The sequence below is a fragment of the Lissotriton helveticus genome, chromosome 6 (assembly GCF_964261635.1).
Source record: "Lissotriton helveticus chromosome 6, aLisHel1.1, whole genome shotgun sequence".
Classification (NCBI taxonomy): Eukaryota; Metazoa; Chordata; class Amphibia; order Caudata; family Salamandridae; genus Lissotriton; species Lissotriton helveticus.
In genome coordinates this window covers 1894544218-1894562546 of record NC_136067.1, presented here as the reverse complement: position 1 = coordinate 1894562546, position 18329 = coordinate 1894544218, and the positions used below count along the sequence as shown (strand labels likewise).

At 55.9% G+C, this 18329-nt stretch overlaps 1 protein-coding gene across 1 annotated transcript in view; it reads left to right on the top strand.

The window, feature by feature from the left end:
* NVL (nuclear VCP like) overlaps window positions 1–18329 on the top strand; it is a 502294-nt gene that overhangs the window by 410608 nt on the left and 73357 nt on the right. The window lies entirely within an intron of this gene.

Genomic DNA, 18329 nt, shown 5'->3' with positions numbered 1-18329 from the left:
GGGACACCACCACATCACTCTGGGACACCACCACATCACTCTGGGACACCACCACATCACTCTGGGACACCACCACATCACTCGGCGACACCATCACATCACTCGGGGACACCAATACATCACTCAGGGACACCACCACATCACCACATCACTCTGGGACACCACCACATCACCACATCACTCTGAGACACCACCACATCACCACATCACTCTGGGACACCACCACATCACTCGGGGACACCACCACATCACTCGGGGACACCACCACATCACTCGGGGACACCACCACATCACTCGGGGACACCACCACATCACTCTGGGACACCACCACATCACTCTGGGACACCATCACATCACTCGGCGACACCATCACATCACTCGGGGACACCAATACATCACTCAGGGACACCACCACATCACCACATCACTCTGGGACACCACCACATCACCACATCACTCTGAGACACCACCACATCACCACATCACTCTGGGACACCACCACATCACTCGGGGACACCACCACATCACTCGGGGACACCACCACATCACTCGGGGACACCACCACATAACTCTGGAACACCACCACATCACTCGAGGACACCACCACATCACTCGGGGACACCACCACATCACTCGGGGACACCACCACATCACTCGGGGACACCACCACATCACTCGGGGACACCACCACATCACTCGGGGACACCACCACATCACTCGGGGACACCACCACATCACTCGGGGACACCACCACATCACTCGGGGACACCAACACATCACTCGGGGGCACCACCACATCACTCTGGGACACCACCACATCACTCTGGGACACCACCACATCACTCTGGGACACCACCACATCACTCTGGGACACCACCACATCACTCTGAACCACCACCACATCACTATGGAACACCACCACATCACTGGGTACACCACCACATCACTGGGTACACCACCACATCACTTGGGGACACCACCACATCACTCGGTGACACCACCACACCAATCTGGGACACCACCACATCACTCGGGGGCACCACCACATCACTCTGGGACACCACCACATCACTCTGGGACACCACCACATCACTCTGAACCACCACCACATCACTATGGAACACCACCACATCACTGGGTACACCACCACATCACTGGGTACACCACCACATCACTTGGGGACACCACCACATCACTCGGTGACACCACCACATCACTCGGGGGCACCACCACATCACTCGGGGGCACCACCACATCACTCTGGGACACCACCACACCACTCTGGGACACCACCACATCACTCTGGGAAACCACCACATCACTCTGGAGCACCACCACCACCACATCACTCGGGGACACACCACATCACTCGGGGACACCACCACATCACTCGGGGACACCACCACATCACTCGGGGACACCACCACATCACTCGGGGACACCACCACATCACTATGGAACACCACTACATCACTCAGGACACCACCACATCACTTGGGGACACCACCACATCACTCGGGGGCACCACCACATCACTCGGGGGCACCACCACATCACTCGGGGGCACCACCACATCACTCGGGGGCACCACCACATCACTCTGGGACACCACCACATCACTCTGGGACACCACCACATCACTCGGGGACACCACCACATCACTCGGGGACACCACCACATCACTCGGGGACACCACCACATCACTCGGGGACACCACCACATCACTCGGGGACACCACCACATCACTCGGGGACTCCACCACATCACACTGAGACTCCACCACATCACTCTGGGAAACCACCACATCACTCGGGGACACCACCACATCACTCGGGGACACCACCACATCACTCGGGGGCACCACCACATCACTCGGGGACACCACCACATCACTCGGGGACACCACCAAATCACTCGGGGACACCACCAAATCACTCGGGGACACCACCAAATCACTCGGAGACACCACCACATCACTCGGGGACACCACCACATCACTCGGGGACACCACCACATCACTCGGGGACACCACCACATCACTCGGGAAAACCCACTACATCACTCGGGAACACCACTACATCACTCTGGGACACCACCACATCACTCTGGGACACCACCACATCACTCTGGGACACCACCACATCACTCGGAGACACCACCACATCACTCGGGGACACCACCACATCACTCTGGGACACCACCACATCACTCTGGGACACCACCACATCACTCGGAGACACCACCACATCACCCGGGGACACCACCACATCACTTGGGGACACCACCACATCACTCTGGGACACCACCACATCACTCGGGGACACCACCACATCACTCGGGGACACCACCACATCACTCGGGGACACCAACACATCACTCGGGGACACCAACACATCACTCGGGGACACCAACACATCACTCGGGGGCACCACCACATCACTCTGGGACACCTCCACATCACTCGGGGACACCACCACATCACTCGAGGACACAACCACATCACTCGGGGACACCACCACATCACTCGAGGACACCACCACATCACTCGGGGACACCACCACATCACTCGGGGACACCACCACATCACTCGGGGACACCACCACATCACTCGGGGACACCACCACATCAATCGGGGACACCACCACATCAATCGGGGACACCACCACATCACTCGGGGACACCACCACATCACTCTGAGACACCACCACATCACTCTGAGACTCCACCACATCACTCTGGGACACCACCACATCACTCGGGGGCACCACCACATCACTCGGGGGCACCACCACATCACTCTGGGACACCACCATACCACTCTGGGACACCACTCTGGGACACCACCACATCACTCTGGGACACCACCACATCACTCTGGGACACCACCACATCACTCGGGGGCACCACCACATCACTCGGGGACACCACCACATCACTCGGGGACACCACCACATCACTCGGGGACACCACCACATCACTCGGGGACACCACCACATCACTCGGGGACACCACCACATCACTCGGGGACACCACCACATCACTCGGGGGCACCACCACATCACTCGGGGACACCACCAAATCACTCGGGGACACCACCAAATCACTCGGGGACACCACCAAATCACTCGGGGACACCACCAAATCACTCGGGGACACCACCACATCACTCGGGGACACCACCACATCACCACATCACTCTGGGACACCACCACATCACTCGGGGGCACCACCACATCACTCTGGGACACCACCACATCACTCGGGGGCACCACCACATCACTCGGGGGCACCACCACATCACTCGGGGACACCACCACATCACTCGGGGACACCACCACATCACTCGGGAACACCACCACATCACTCGGGAACACCACCACATCACTCGGGAACACCACTACATCACTCGGGGACACCACCACATCACTCTGGGACACCACCACATCACTCTGGGACACCACCACTTCACTCGGGGACACCACCACATCACTCGGGGACACCACCACATCACTCGGGGACACCACCACATCACTATGGAACACCACTACATCACTCAGGACACCACCACATCACTTGGGGACACCACCACATCACTCTGGGACACCACCACATCACTCTGGGACACCACCACTTCACTCGGGGACACCACCACATCACTCGGGGACACCACCACATCACTCGGGGACACCACCACATCACTCGGGGACACCACCACATCACTCGGGGACACCACCACATCACCACATCACTCTGGGACACCACCACATCACTCTGGGACACCACCACATCACTCTGGGACACCACCACATCACTCTGGGACACCACCACATCACTCTGAACCACCACCACATCACTATGGAACACCACCACATCACTATGGAACACCACCACATCACTGGGGACACCACCACATCACTTGGGGACACCACCACATCACTCGGGGACACCACTACATCACTCGGGGACACCACCAAATCACTCGGGGACACCACCACATCACTCGGGGACACCACCACATCACCACATCACTCTGGGACACCACCACATCACTCGCGGGCACCACCACATCACCACATCACTCTGGGACACCACCACATCACTCGGGGGCACCACCACATCACTCGGGGGCACCACCACATCACTCGGGGACACCACCACATCACTCGGGGACACCACCACATCACTCGGGAACACCACCACATCACTCGGGAACACCACCACATCACTCGGGAACACCACTACATCACTCTGGGACACCACCACATCACTCTGGGACACCACCACTTCACTCGGGGACACCACCACATCACTCGGGGACACCACCACATCACTCGGGGACACCACCACATCACTCGGGGACACCACCACATCACTCGGGGACACCACCACATCACCACAGCACTCTGGGACACCACCACATCACTCTGGGACACCACCACATCACTCTTGGACACCACCACATCACTCGGAGACACCACCACATCACTCTGGGACACCACCACATCACTCTGAACCACCACCACATCACTCTGGGACACCACCACATCACTCTGAACCACCACCACATCACTATGGAACACCACCACATCACTATGGAACACCACCACATCACTGGGGACACCACCACATCACTTGGGGACACCACCACATCACTCGGTGACACCACTACATCACTCGGGGGCACCACCACATCACTCGGGGGCACCACCACATCACTCGGGGGCACCACCACATCACTCGGGGGCACCACCACATCACTCTGGGACACCACCACACCACTCTGAGACACCACCACATCACTCTGGGAAACCACCACATCACTCTCGAGCACCACCACATCACTCGGGGACACCACCACATCACTCGGGGACACCACCACATAACTCTGGAACACCACCACATCACTCGAGGACACCACCACATCACTCGGGGACACCACCACATCACTCGGGGACACCACCACATCACTCGGGGACACCACCACATCACTCGGGGACACCACCACATCACTCGGGGACACCACCACATCACTCGGGGACACCACCACATCACTCGGGGACACCACCACATCACTCGGGGACACCACCACATCACTCGGGGACACCAACACATCACTCGGGGGCACCACCACATCACTCTGGGACACCACCACATCACTCTGGGACACCACCACATCACTCTGGGACACCACCACATCACTCTGAACCACCACCACATCACTATGGAACACCACCACATCACTGGGTACACCACCACATCACTGGGTACACCACCACATCACTGGGTACACCACCACATCACTGGGTACACCACCACATCACTTGGGGACACCACCACATCACTCGGTGACACCACCACACCAATCTGGGACACCACCACATCACTCTGGGAAACCACCACATCACTCTGGAGCACCACCACATCACTCGGGGACACCACCACATCACTCGGGGACACCACCACATCACTCGGGGACACCACCACATCACTCTGGGACATCACCACATCACCACATCACTCTGGGACACCACCACATCACTCTGGGACACCACCACATCACTCTGGGACACCACCACATCACTCTGGGACACCACCACATCACTCGGGGACACCACCACATCTCTCGGGGACACCATCACATCACTCGGGAACACCAACACATCACTCGGGGGCACCACCACATCACTCGGGGGCACCACCACATCACTCGGGGGCACCACCACATCACTCGGGGGCACCACCACATCACTCGGGGGCACCACCACATCACTCGGGGGCACCACCACATCACTCGGGGGCACCACCACATCACTCGGGGGCACCACCACATCACTCGGGGGCACCACCACATCACTCGGGGGCACCACCACATCACTCGGGGGCACCACCACATCACTCTGGGACACCACCACATCACTCAGGACACCACCACATCACTCGGGGGCACCACCACATCACTCGGGGGCACCACCACATCACTCGGGGGCACCACCACATCACTCGGGGGCACCACCACATCACTCTGGGACACCACCACATCACTCAGGGCACCACCACATCACTCGGAGGCACCACCACATCACTCGGGGGCACCACCACATCACTCGGGGACACCACCACATCACCACATCACTCTGGGACACCACCACATCACTCGGGGGCACCACCACATCACTCTGGGACACCACCACATCACTCGGGGACACCACCACATCACTCGGGGGCACCACCACATCACTCGGGGGCACCACCACATCACTCGGGGACACCACCACATCACTCGGGGACACCACCACATCACTCGGGAACACCACCACATCACTCGGGAACACCACCACATCACTCGGGAACACCACTACATCACTCGGGGACACCACCACATCACTCTGGGACACCACCACATCACTCTGGGACACCACCACTTCACTCGGGGACACCACCACATCACTCAGGGACACCACCACATCACTCGGGGACACCACCACATCACTATGGAACACCACTACATCACTCAGGACACCACCACATCACTTGGGGACACCACCACATCACTCTGGGACACCACCACATCACTCTGGGACACCACCACTTCACTCGGGGACACCACCACATCACTCGGGGACACCACCACATCACTCGGGGACACCACCACATCACTCGGGGACACCACCACATCACTCGGGGACACCACCACATCACTCGGGGACACCACCACATCACCACAGCACTCTGGGACACCACCACATCACTCTGGGACACCACCACATCACTCTTGGACACCACCACATCACTCTGGGACACCACCACATCACTCTGGGACACCACCACATCACTCTGAACCACCACCACATCACTATGGAACACCACCACATCACTATGGAACACCACCACATCACTGGGGACACCACCACATCACTTGGGGACACCACCACATCACTCGGTGACACCACTACATCACTCGGGGACACCACCAAATCACTCGGGGACACCACCACATCACTCGGGGACACCACCACATCACCACATCACTCTGGGACACCACCACATCACTCGCGGGCACCACCACATCACCACATCACTCGGGGACACCACCACATCACTCGGGGGCACCACCACATCACTCGGGGGCACCACCACATCACTCGGGGACACCACCACATCACTCGGGGACACCACCACATCACTCGGGAACACCACCACATCACTCGGGAACACCACCACATCACTCGGGAACACCACTACATCACTCTGGGACACCACCACATCACTCTGGGACACCACCACTTCACTCGGGGACACCACCACATCACTCGGGGACACCACCACATCACTCGGGGACACCACCACATCACTCGGGGACACCACCACATCACTCGGGGACACCACCACATCACCACAGCACTCTGGGACACCACCACATCACTCTGGGACACCACCACATCACTCTTGGACACCACCACATCACTCGGAGACACCACCACATCACTCTGGGACACCACCACATCACTCTGAACCACCACCACATCACTCTGGGACACCACCACATCACTCTGGGACACCACCACATCACTCTGAACCACCACCACATCACTATGGAACACCACCACATCACTATGGAACACCACCACATCACTGGGGACACCACCACATCACTTGGGGACACCACCACATCACTCGGTGACACCACTACATCACTCGGGGGCACCACCACATCACTCGGGGGCACCACCACATCACTCGGGGGCACCACCACATCACTCGGGGGCACCACCACATCACTCTGGGACACCACCACACCACTCTGAGACACCACCACATCACTCTGGGAAACCACCACATCACTCTCGAGCACCACCACATCACTCGGGGACACCACCACATCACTCGGGGACACCACCACATAACTCTGGAACACCACCACATCACTCGAGGACACCACCACATCACTCGGGGACACCACGACATCACTCGGGGACACCACGACATCACTCGGGGACACCACCACATCACTCGGGGACACCACCACATCACTCGGGGACACCACCACATCACTCGGGGACACCACCACATCACTCGGGGACACCACCACATCACTCGGGGACACCACCACATCACTCGGGGACACCACCACATCACTCGGGGACACCACCACATCACTCGGGGACACCAACACATCACTCGGGGGCACCACCACATCACTCTGGGACACCACCACATCACTCTGGGACACCACCACATCACTCTGGGACACCACCACATCACTCTGAACCACCACCACATCACTATGGAACACCACCACATCACTGGGTACACCACCACATCACTGGGTACACCACCACATCACTGGGTACACCACCACATCACTTGGGGACACCACCACATCACTCGGTGACACCACCACACCAATCTGGGACACCACCACATCACTCTGGGAAACCACCACATCACTCTGGGAAACCACCACATCACTCTGGAACACCACCACATCACTCGGGGACACCACCACATCACTCGGGGACACCACCACATCACTCGGGGACACCACCACATCACTCTGGGACACCACCACATCACCACATCACTCTGGGACACCACCACATCACTCTGGGACACCACCACATCACTCGGGGACACCACCACATCACTCGGGGACACCACCACATCACTCGGGGACACCATCACATCACTCGGGAACACCAACACATCACTCGGGGGCACCACCACATCACTCGGGGGCACCACCACATCACTCGGGGGCACCACCACATCACTCGGGGGCACCACCACATCACTCGGGGGCACCACCACATCACTCGGGGGCACCACCACATCACTCGGGGGCACCACCACATCACTCGGGGGCACCACCACATCACTCGGGGGCACCACCACATCACTCGGGGGCACCACCACATCACTCGGGGGCACCACCACATCACTCTGGGACACCACCACATCACTCAGGACACCACCACATCACTCGGGGGCACCACCACATCACTCGGGGGCACCACCACATCACTCGGGGGCACCACCACATCACTCGGGGGCACCACCACATCACTCGGGGGCACCACCACATCACTCTGGGACACCACCACATCACTCAGGGCACCACCACATCACTCGGAGGCACCACCACATCACTCGGGGGCACCACCACATCACTCGGGGGCACCACCACATCACTCTGGGACACCACCACATCACTCTAGGACACCACCACATCACTTGGGGACACCACCACATCACTCGGTGACACCACCACATCACTCGGGGGCACCACCACATCACTCGGGGGCACCACCACATCACTCGGGGGCACCACCACATCACTCTGGGACACCACCACACCACTCTGGGACACCACCACATCACTCTGGGAAACCACCACATCACTCTGGAGCACCACCACCACCACATCACTCGGGGACACCACCACATCACTCGGGGACACCACCACATCACTCGGGGACACCACCACATCACTCGGGGACACCACCACATCACTCGGGGACACCACCACATCACTATGGAACACCACTACATCACTCAGGACACCACCACATCACTTGGGGACACCACCACATCACTCGGGGGCACCACCACATCACTCGGGGGCACCACCACATCACTCTGGGACACCACCACATCACTCTAGGACACCACCACATCACTTGGGGACACCACCACATCACTCGGTGACACCACCACATCACTCGGGGGCACCACCACATCACTCGGGGGCACCACCACATCACTCGGGGACACCACCACATCACTCGGGGACACCACCACATCACTCGGGGACACCACCACATCACTCGGGGACACCACCACATCACTATGGAACACCACTACATCACTCAGGACACCACTACATCACTCAGGACACCACTACATCACTCAGGACACCACCACATCACTTGGGGACACCACCACATCACTCGGGGGCACCACCACATCACTCGGGGGCACCACCACATCACTCGGGGGCACCACCACATCACTCGGGGGCACCACCACATCACTCGGGGACACCACCACATCACTCGGGGACACCACCACATCACTCGGGGACACCACCACATCACTCGGGGACACCACCACATCACTCGGGGACACTACCACATCACTCGGGGACACCACCACATCACTCGGGGACTCCACCACATCACACTGAGACTCCACCACATCACTCTGGGACACCACCACATCACTCAGGGACACCACCACATCACTCGGGGACACCACCACATCACTCGGGGGCACCACCACATCACTCGGGGACACCACCACATCACTCGGGGACACCACCACATCACTCGGGGACACCACCACATCACTCGGGGACACCACCAAATCACTCGGGGACACCACCAAATCACTCGGGGACACCACCAAATCACTCGGGGACACCACCACATCACTCGGGGACACCACCACATCACTCGGGGACACCACCACATCACTCGGGGACACCACCACATCACTCGGGGACACCACCACATCACTCGGGGACACCACCACATCACTCGGGGACACCACCACATCACTCGGGGACACCACCACATCACTCGGGGACACCACCACATCACTCTGGGACACCACCACATCACTCTGGGACACCACCACATCACTCTGGGACACCACCACATCACTCGGAGACACCACCACATCACTCGGGAACACCACTACATCACTCTGGGACACCACCACATCACTCTGGGACACCACCCCTTCACTCGGGGACACCACCACATCACTCGGGGACACCACCACATCACTCGGGGACACCACCACATCACTCGGGGACACCACCACATCACTCGGGGACACCACCACATCACCACAGCACTCTGGGACACCACCACATCACTCTTGGACACCACCACATCACTCTTGGACACCACCACATCACTCTGGGACACCACCACATCACTCTGGGACACCACCACATCACTCTGGGACACCACCACATCACTCTGAACCACCACCACATCACTATGGAACACCACCACATCACTATGGAACACCACCACATCACTGGGGACACCACCACATCACTTGGGGACACCACCACATCACTCGGTGACACCACTACATCACTCGGGGACACCACCAAATCACTCGGGGACACCACCACATCACTCGGGGACACCACCACATCACCACATCACTCTGGGACACCACCACATCACTCGGGGGCACCACCACATCACCACATCACTCTGGGACACCACCACATCACTCGGGGGCACCACCACATCACTCGGGGGCACCACCACATCACTCGGGGACACCACCACATCACTCGGGGACACCACCACATCACTCGGGGACACCACCACATCACTCGGGAACACCACCACATCACTCGGGAACACCACCACATCACTCGGGAACACCACTACATCACTCTGGGACACCACCACATCACTCGTGGACACCACCACATCACTCGTGGACACCACCACATCACTCGGGGACACCACCACATCACTCGGGGACACCACCACATCACTCGTGGACACCACCACATCACTCGGGGACACCACCACATCACTCGGGGACACCACCACATCACTCGGGGACACCACCACATCACCACAGCACTCTGGGACACCACCACATCACTCTGGGACACCACCACATCACTCTTGGACACCACCACATCACTCGGAGACACCACCACATCACTCTGGGACACCACCACATCACTCTGAACCACCACCACATCACTCTGGGACACCACCACATCACTCTGAACCACCACCACATCACTATGGAACACCACCACATCACTATGGAACACCACCACATCACTGGGGACACCACCACATCACTTGGGGACACCACCACATCACTCGGTGACACCACTACATCACTCGGGGGCACCACCACATCACTCGGGGGCACCACCACATCACTCGGGGGCACCACCACATCACTCGGGGGCACCACCACATCACTCTGGGACACCACCACACCACTCTGAGACACCACCACATCACTCTGGGAAACCACCACATCACTCTCGAGCACCACCACATCACTCGGGGACACCACCACATCACTCGGGGACACCACCACATCACTCGGGGACACCACCACATCACTCGGGGACACCACCACATCACTCGGGGACACCACCACATCACTCGGGGACACCACCACATCACTCGGGGACACCACCACATCACTCGGGGACACCACCACATCACTCTGAGACACCACCACATCACTCTGAGACACCACCACATCACTCTGGGACACCACCACATCACTCTGGGACACCACCACATCACTCGGGGACACCACCACGTCACTCGGGGACACCACCACATCACTCGGGGACACCACCACATCACTCGGGGACACCACCACATCACTCGGGGACACCACCACATCACTCTGGGACACCACCACATCACTCGGGGACACCACCACATCACTCGGGGACACCACCACATCACTCGGGGACACCACCACATCACTCGGGGACACCACCACATCACTCGGGGACACCACCACATCACTCGGGGACACCACCACATCACTCGGGACACCACCACATCACTCGGGGACACCACCACATCACTCGGGGACACCACCACATCACTCGGGGACACCACCACATCACTCGGGGACACCACCACATCACTCGGGAACACCACCACATCACTCGGGGACACCACCACATCACTCTGAGACACCACCACATCACTCTGAGACACCACCACATCACTCTGGGACACCACCACATCACTCTGGGACACCACCACATCACTCTGGGACACCACCACATCACTCGGGGACACCACCACATCACTCGGGGACACCACCACATCACTCGGGGACACCACCACATCACTCGGGGACACCACCACATCACTCGGGGACACCACCACATCACTCGGGGACACCACCACATCACTCGGGGGCACCACCACATCACTCTGGGACACCACCACATCACTCGGGGACACCACCACATCACTCGGGGACACCACCACATCACTCGGGGACATCACCACATCACTCGGGGACACCACCACATCACTCGGGGACACCACCACATCACCACATCACTCTGGGACACCACCACATCACTCGGGGACACCACCACATCACTCGGGGACACCACCACATCACTCGGGGACACCACCACATCACTCGGGAACACCACCACATCACTCGGGGACACCACCACATCACTCGGGGACACCACCACATCACTCGGGGACACCACCACATCACTCGGGGGCACCACCACATCACTCGGGGGCACCACCACATCACTCGGGGGCACCACCACATCACTCGGGGGCACCACCACATCACTCGGGGGCACCACCACATCACTCGGGGGCACCACCACATCACTCGGGGACACCACCACATCACACGGGGACACCACCACATCACACGGGGGCACTTACTGGCCCATTCATCTAAAGGTTCAGTTGTTCACGATGAACACAGAATCCTGAGTGGTTACATCTTGTATGTTGTACGTGTGTGCTAGGATTAATAGTGTGCCATGCACAAGTAATACAGGCCTGCAGGTTCCATTCTGGAAGCCCACAGCCTGCAATAGAGTATAAAAAATGATATTGCTGGCACCGCCTAGATGGGAGGGAGGAGCACCAGACAGTATAGTGAGGAAAGAGGAGATAGGCTTTCTGTAGAAGTGGCAGGATCCTTCCTGATACATTGGGCTGCAAATGACTGACTGCAGCTGCCAATATGTAGAGGGCAGGGGTTGCAGGATAAGGTCTGCAATTTTAGTTACTAGCTAAAGGAGTTCTTTGAAAGGGGAGAGATTCTGTCTCTTCCTGATCTCTGTGAGAAAGGTTTGTAAATTGCTGGGTGCTGCCTGCTCACACCTCTGTATACTTCTGTGGCGGACACTCCAACTGGAGACTAGCCTGATGGGCAGAGCATCCTTGCAGACGTAGGTCAGGCCGAGAAGGTGGCCTGGATTGGACACATTAGAGAAGAACTGACCTAAACCAGTTCCAGTGCAGCAGACCTGTGATACACATCCGCCAACTGCAAAATGGGTGTAAAGGTGGGAGCTCAAGATCCATAGTTATTTATTGTTGTTGTACCAAGGAGGTGGTAATCTGCTGGATTCTCAGTGTAAAACCAACCCTTAACTGTGACGTAGTCCCTGAAAGCCAACTTTCCAGAGGCAAGGGAACATCGGCAGTAGTCTGAACTGAAGGAGGAATTACTGGATTGTCCTGGTTGCCTTGACATCCTGCCTGTAAGTGAGGGAAGGAAGCGCTAACCCTACAGAACGAGATGATCAAGGAAGGGACTGCAGTAATAGGGTTTGACGTACGATCTTTCCAACAGAGAGTCTCTAAGCATCTACGTTGACTAAATTGTGGTACTGCCAGTTTGGGCAGTACGATCTTCATCATTTATCCTCGTCGCAGCTTTCAAAGCACCTAGGACTTTGTCTGCGAGTGGTAGGCCTGACCAAAACCGGGATAAGCTTCTGCTGGTTGCCTGTGTGCCCCACAAATAGACCGCATGGCTCCAGCACTGCCCAACTGTTCCATTGGGTCGGTGCTAGTCCTGAAGACCAAGTGATCACAGAGTAGCCCCTAGGTGCCTCATGAAGAACTGAGATTGTCATCTTGAGACACTAATTGCAGAGGTTAGCACCTGGTGACCACCGTGCGGAAGAACAGCACCTTCGGCCTGTGGCCTTCACAGTCATGAGAAAGTGTCAAGTACTCACCATCATGCATGAATGATTCTCTCCATGAGGAAAGTACTCTACTGCTTGAGTCACGCCGTGTGCAGAGCACCTACCGCCAGCTGCCCGGAAGAGGGCCACCAACAGAAACCTCTGCTACTGCCATTAACCTCCGAGCAACACACTGCGCGGCTGGCTGCAGCTCCATTTTCCAAAAATGGCTGTGTACCTCCTGCAAGCTACCTCCTACTAGTGGGGGGGGTGCAAACACTGCCTATTGCTGCACCTAGAAACTGGGTGAGAGACTGAGCAGGCCTAGGCTCGAGAGACTGAGTGCGAAGACCAAACTAAGGGGGAAGCACCAGCTGCACCCATAGGCAATACCTCGCACTTTGAAGCTGGGGGGGAAGGGAGGGATGGAGGGGCACAGAAAAGTGGGTGCCCACCAAGGACAGAGTTAATGGGGGACTGGGCTAGTAGGCAGTGGCCTCTGAAACACAAAGACTTGCACCCGTAAATCAGGTATTCATGCATTACTGTGTGTGTAGTTGAATTGTATGTTTTCTGTGCAATAAAGTACGTGTCTTTTGTACCAAAGAAGCACGGGGCTGGACATGTACATTATTGCACTGCTGGGTAGTGGTGTTGATGCCAGAGTACCCCCACACTAATCTTCCTGAGAAGCCTGTTACTGCTCTCCCCCTCCCTCCCTTTGCCTACTGCTGAGATTCAAGTGCAGAAAGGGTTGTCCTCGCCCGAATTTGCAGAGCCGTAGTAAAGCGGGACCCAGGACATCCGTGGTAAATCGTCACAAACTCCTCAGTTGTGGCTCAGCAGCCCCTGCATGCCCTGTAGCCTCTTGAATGGGGTCTGGCAGTTACATTAGCCCAAAGGAAGGCAGGGGTTCTAGAAACAGGTTGCAGCATTGCTGCATCTTTTCCACCAAAAATAATAAATATAATGTTCTTAGGCATGTTGCTTCCACTTTTCTGGGACACTGACTGTTTCTTTGGTACTATCCAGGAGTGTACCTGGCCGCAGCATAGGTTACACTGTAATGTGGATGCGCCTCATATCACTGCTAGACATGAAGGTGCTGGCACTGGGCTTGCTGGGACAGATCATTTCCATCAGTGTTGCAAGGTTTCCTGATTCAATTATCTCCTCGGAGCCGGAAGAAGTATCCATCTCAACAATAAACTTCTTACCTCTGGTGAGAGTCTTTCAGGTGGATACTCAGTCTTCCTTACCACTGGCCCTCTTCTATGTTGTGATGAATAGTCTGGCATGTTTAGTAAAGTTCCAAGTTAGTTTTCAACACTGCGTTCCCGCCAGACATTTCAGTCTTCTTTCCGCCACTCGGGCGTGGTTAAAAGGAGGGGAAATTACAGTAAAATGCTGAGGTGACGCCATATACAGCTGCCTGCATGACATCACACCTCAGGAGACACCAGAGTGGAGCTGCGGCGCCATTGCACAGGAGAGCTGTTTCAATTTTCTGGATCCAGCCTGGCACCTGGCGAGATTCATAAGATTCATGAGATGAGGATTTTGGAGGTAGAGTATTTACCAGAAAGACAATCACACAAGGACAAAGATTCCTGTGCTGTCTCGTCTGTGTCATTTACTTCATATAAATAGAGGAGATTTACAAATATAGAAGCTAATAAAGAGGTGAGTAACACATTTCTACACGTGGCCACAAGTGAAGCTGCTCTGATTGCAAGCACCTTCAATTCCAGTTGATCCAGAAGAAGGCAGCCAGGCTTTGCCTGAACAGCTGCAAAATGTGTTGATGCCAAAGTAATCCGGAATAAAATGATGTCTTCAGACCCGAGCTCTCATCCTCTGTTTATCAGTTGGAGATTCATAGTGATCCGAGGTTATTAGTGCGATAAATAGACCAATTTATCCATTACGTCTTCGGTACATTACTTAAGGTTGTAGATATTATTATTATTATGGAGTTTTATAAAGCGCCTGGTTTACGCCCATAGGCGTGTCCCCGCGCTGTGGTAGGTAGGGTAAACAGTCTAAACAGCCATCACAGTTACCTAGCGTCTGAAGAGATGAGTCTTAAGTTTCCGCCTAAACAAGGATTCTGAATGCTCCAAACGTAGTTCTGGCGGCAGGTCATTCCACCGCTTCGCCACCAGATATCTGACTGATCTGCCCCCCATGCGTGCTTTCTTTATTTTGGGGATTTTCAGAAGTCCTGTACAGGAGGAGCGCAAACTCCTTGTAGGCTCGTACCAAGTAACCAGACTCTGTAGTGGGGCAGGGGCTTTGCCTCTCAGAATGCGGTGCCTTGAATTCCACCCTGCTCCTGACCGGAAGCCAGTGCAAAGCCTGGAGCGCTGCCCTGGAGGACGATCTTATAGATATATAGAGTTTACAGTCATACAAAGAGACTCTCAAACAATAGTTATAGCAAAATGAATGTATATTGTAATTGACATTTATTGTTCTCTTTCAGAAAATATTAAGATTCAACATAAAAATTGTTACAAAGTTATTAGCCATGAAGTCAAGGGTAGATCTGTAGTGATGTAATGTAAATTTGTCAGACTCCGTGTAGTCTGATAACATATTTTGGGAAGAGGGGTGTGCTGACGTAATGACTTCTATTTGCACCTCAATAAATCATGAGTGACTCTAGTAAGAAGTCCAAAGACGTAAGAGCTCAGGCTTTTCACTGTCAACTTTACACAGTTGCAGAGCAGTTCCACACTTAAATGCACCTTCCTTTTCATGCATCACCTCAAGAGCTGCAACTCCTTACCTACTGACCTATTTATGGTGACGTCCACTTGTCCAACCTCATATCTTGCATTATATCTCTATCTTCACATGTTCATATATGCTTCTACACCCTGGGTATGTATAACTAATGATCTGTAAAACAAAACTTAGTCCCCTCTGTGAAGCACTCCAATGTGCACCGCTATGTGACATCCTCTGCTAACCGAGTCGTGACCACGCGCTATAAAATATATGCACATATATAAATGGATCATCCGAGATCTGGTGGGTTGAAACCATGTTTCCTTGTGTTCTTCTCTATGTGTCTACCCGCAGAACTCCTGTGGTGACACATCAGGGCTACCCTTAGTCTAACGCAGAGTTGAAGCCCCCTGGCTGTATTCACCAAGCAAATTGGTGAGAGGTTGATTGTCTTTAGCTCATTTGTCCCTGGGATCCATGGGCACAGGGTCTCAAACGTTCCAATATTATGCTGCAGGACACTTACAAACAAGCATTGAACCATGCATAATGCACATCCCTGTTGGACATGTGATCTTTTCAGGTGTATATATCCAGGCATATGATTGGGCCGGAGTTGTGGGTCCATTACCCGTATTTATGATCATTTTGTTTCCACACTTGCAGTACATTTTACGTTGGAAACATAAGAGTCCAGTTCCAGTCATCTTGTGGGGCACTAGTTAACAAATGCAGAGGGTGCTTGCTGTGGTAATGCAGACCATGGTTATTGTGAGATGCAGCCAGAACTCTTTCTACAATCTGTTCTCTAACTTTAGCCAGGCATTAACTTTATCTCTGTAAATGGATAATGCATAATATGCACTGCTAGCTCCGGCATTCATTAAGCGTC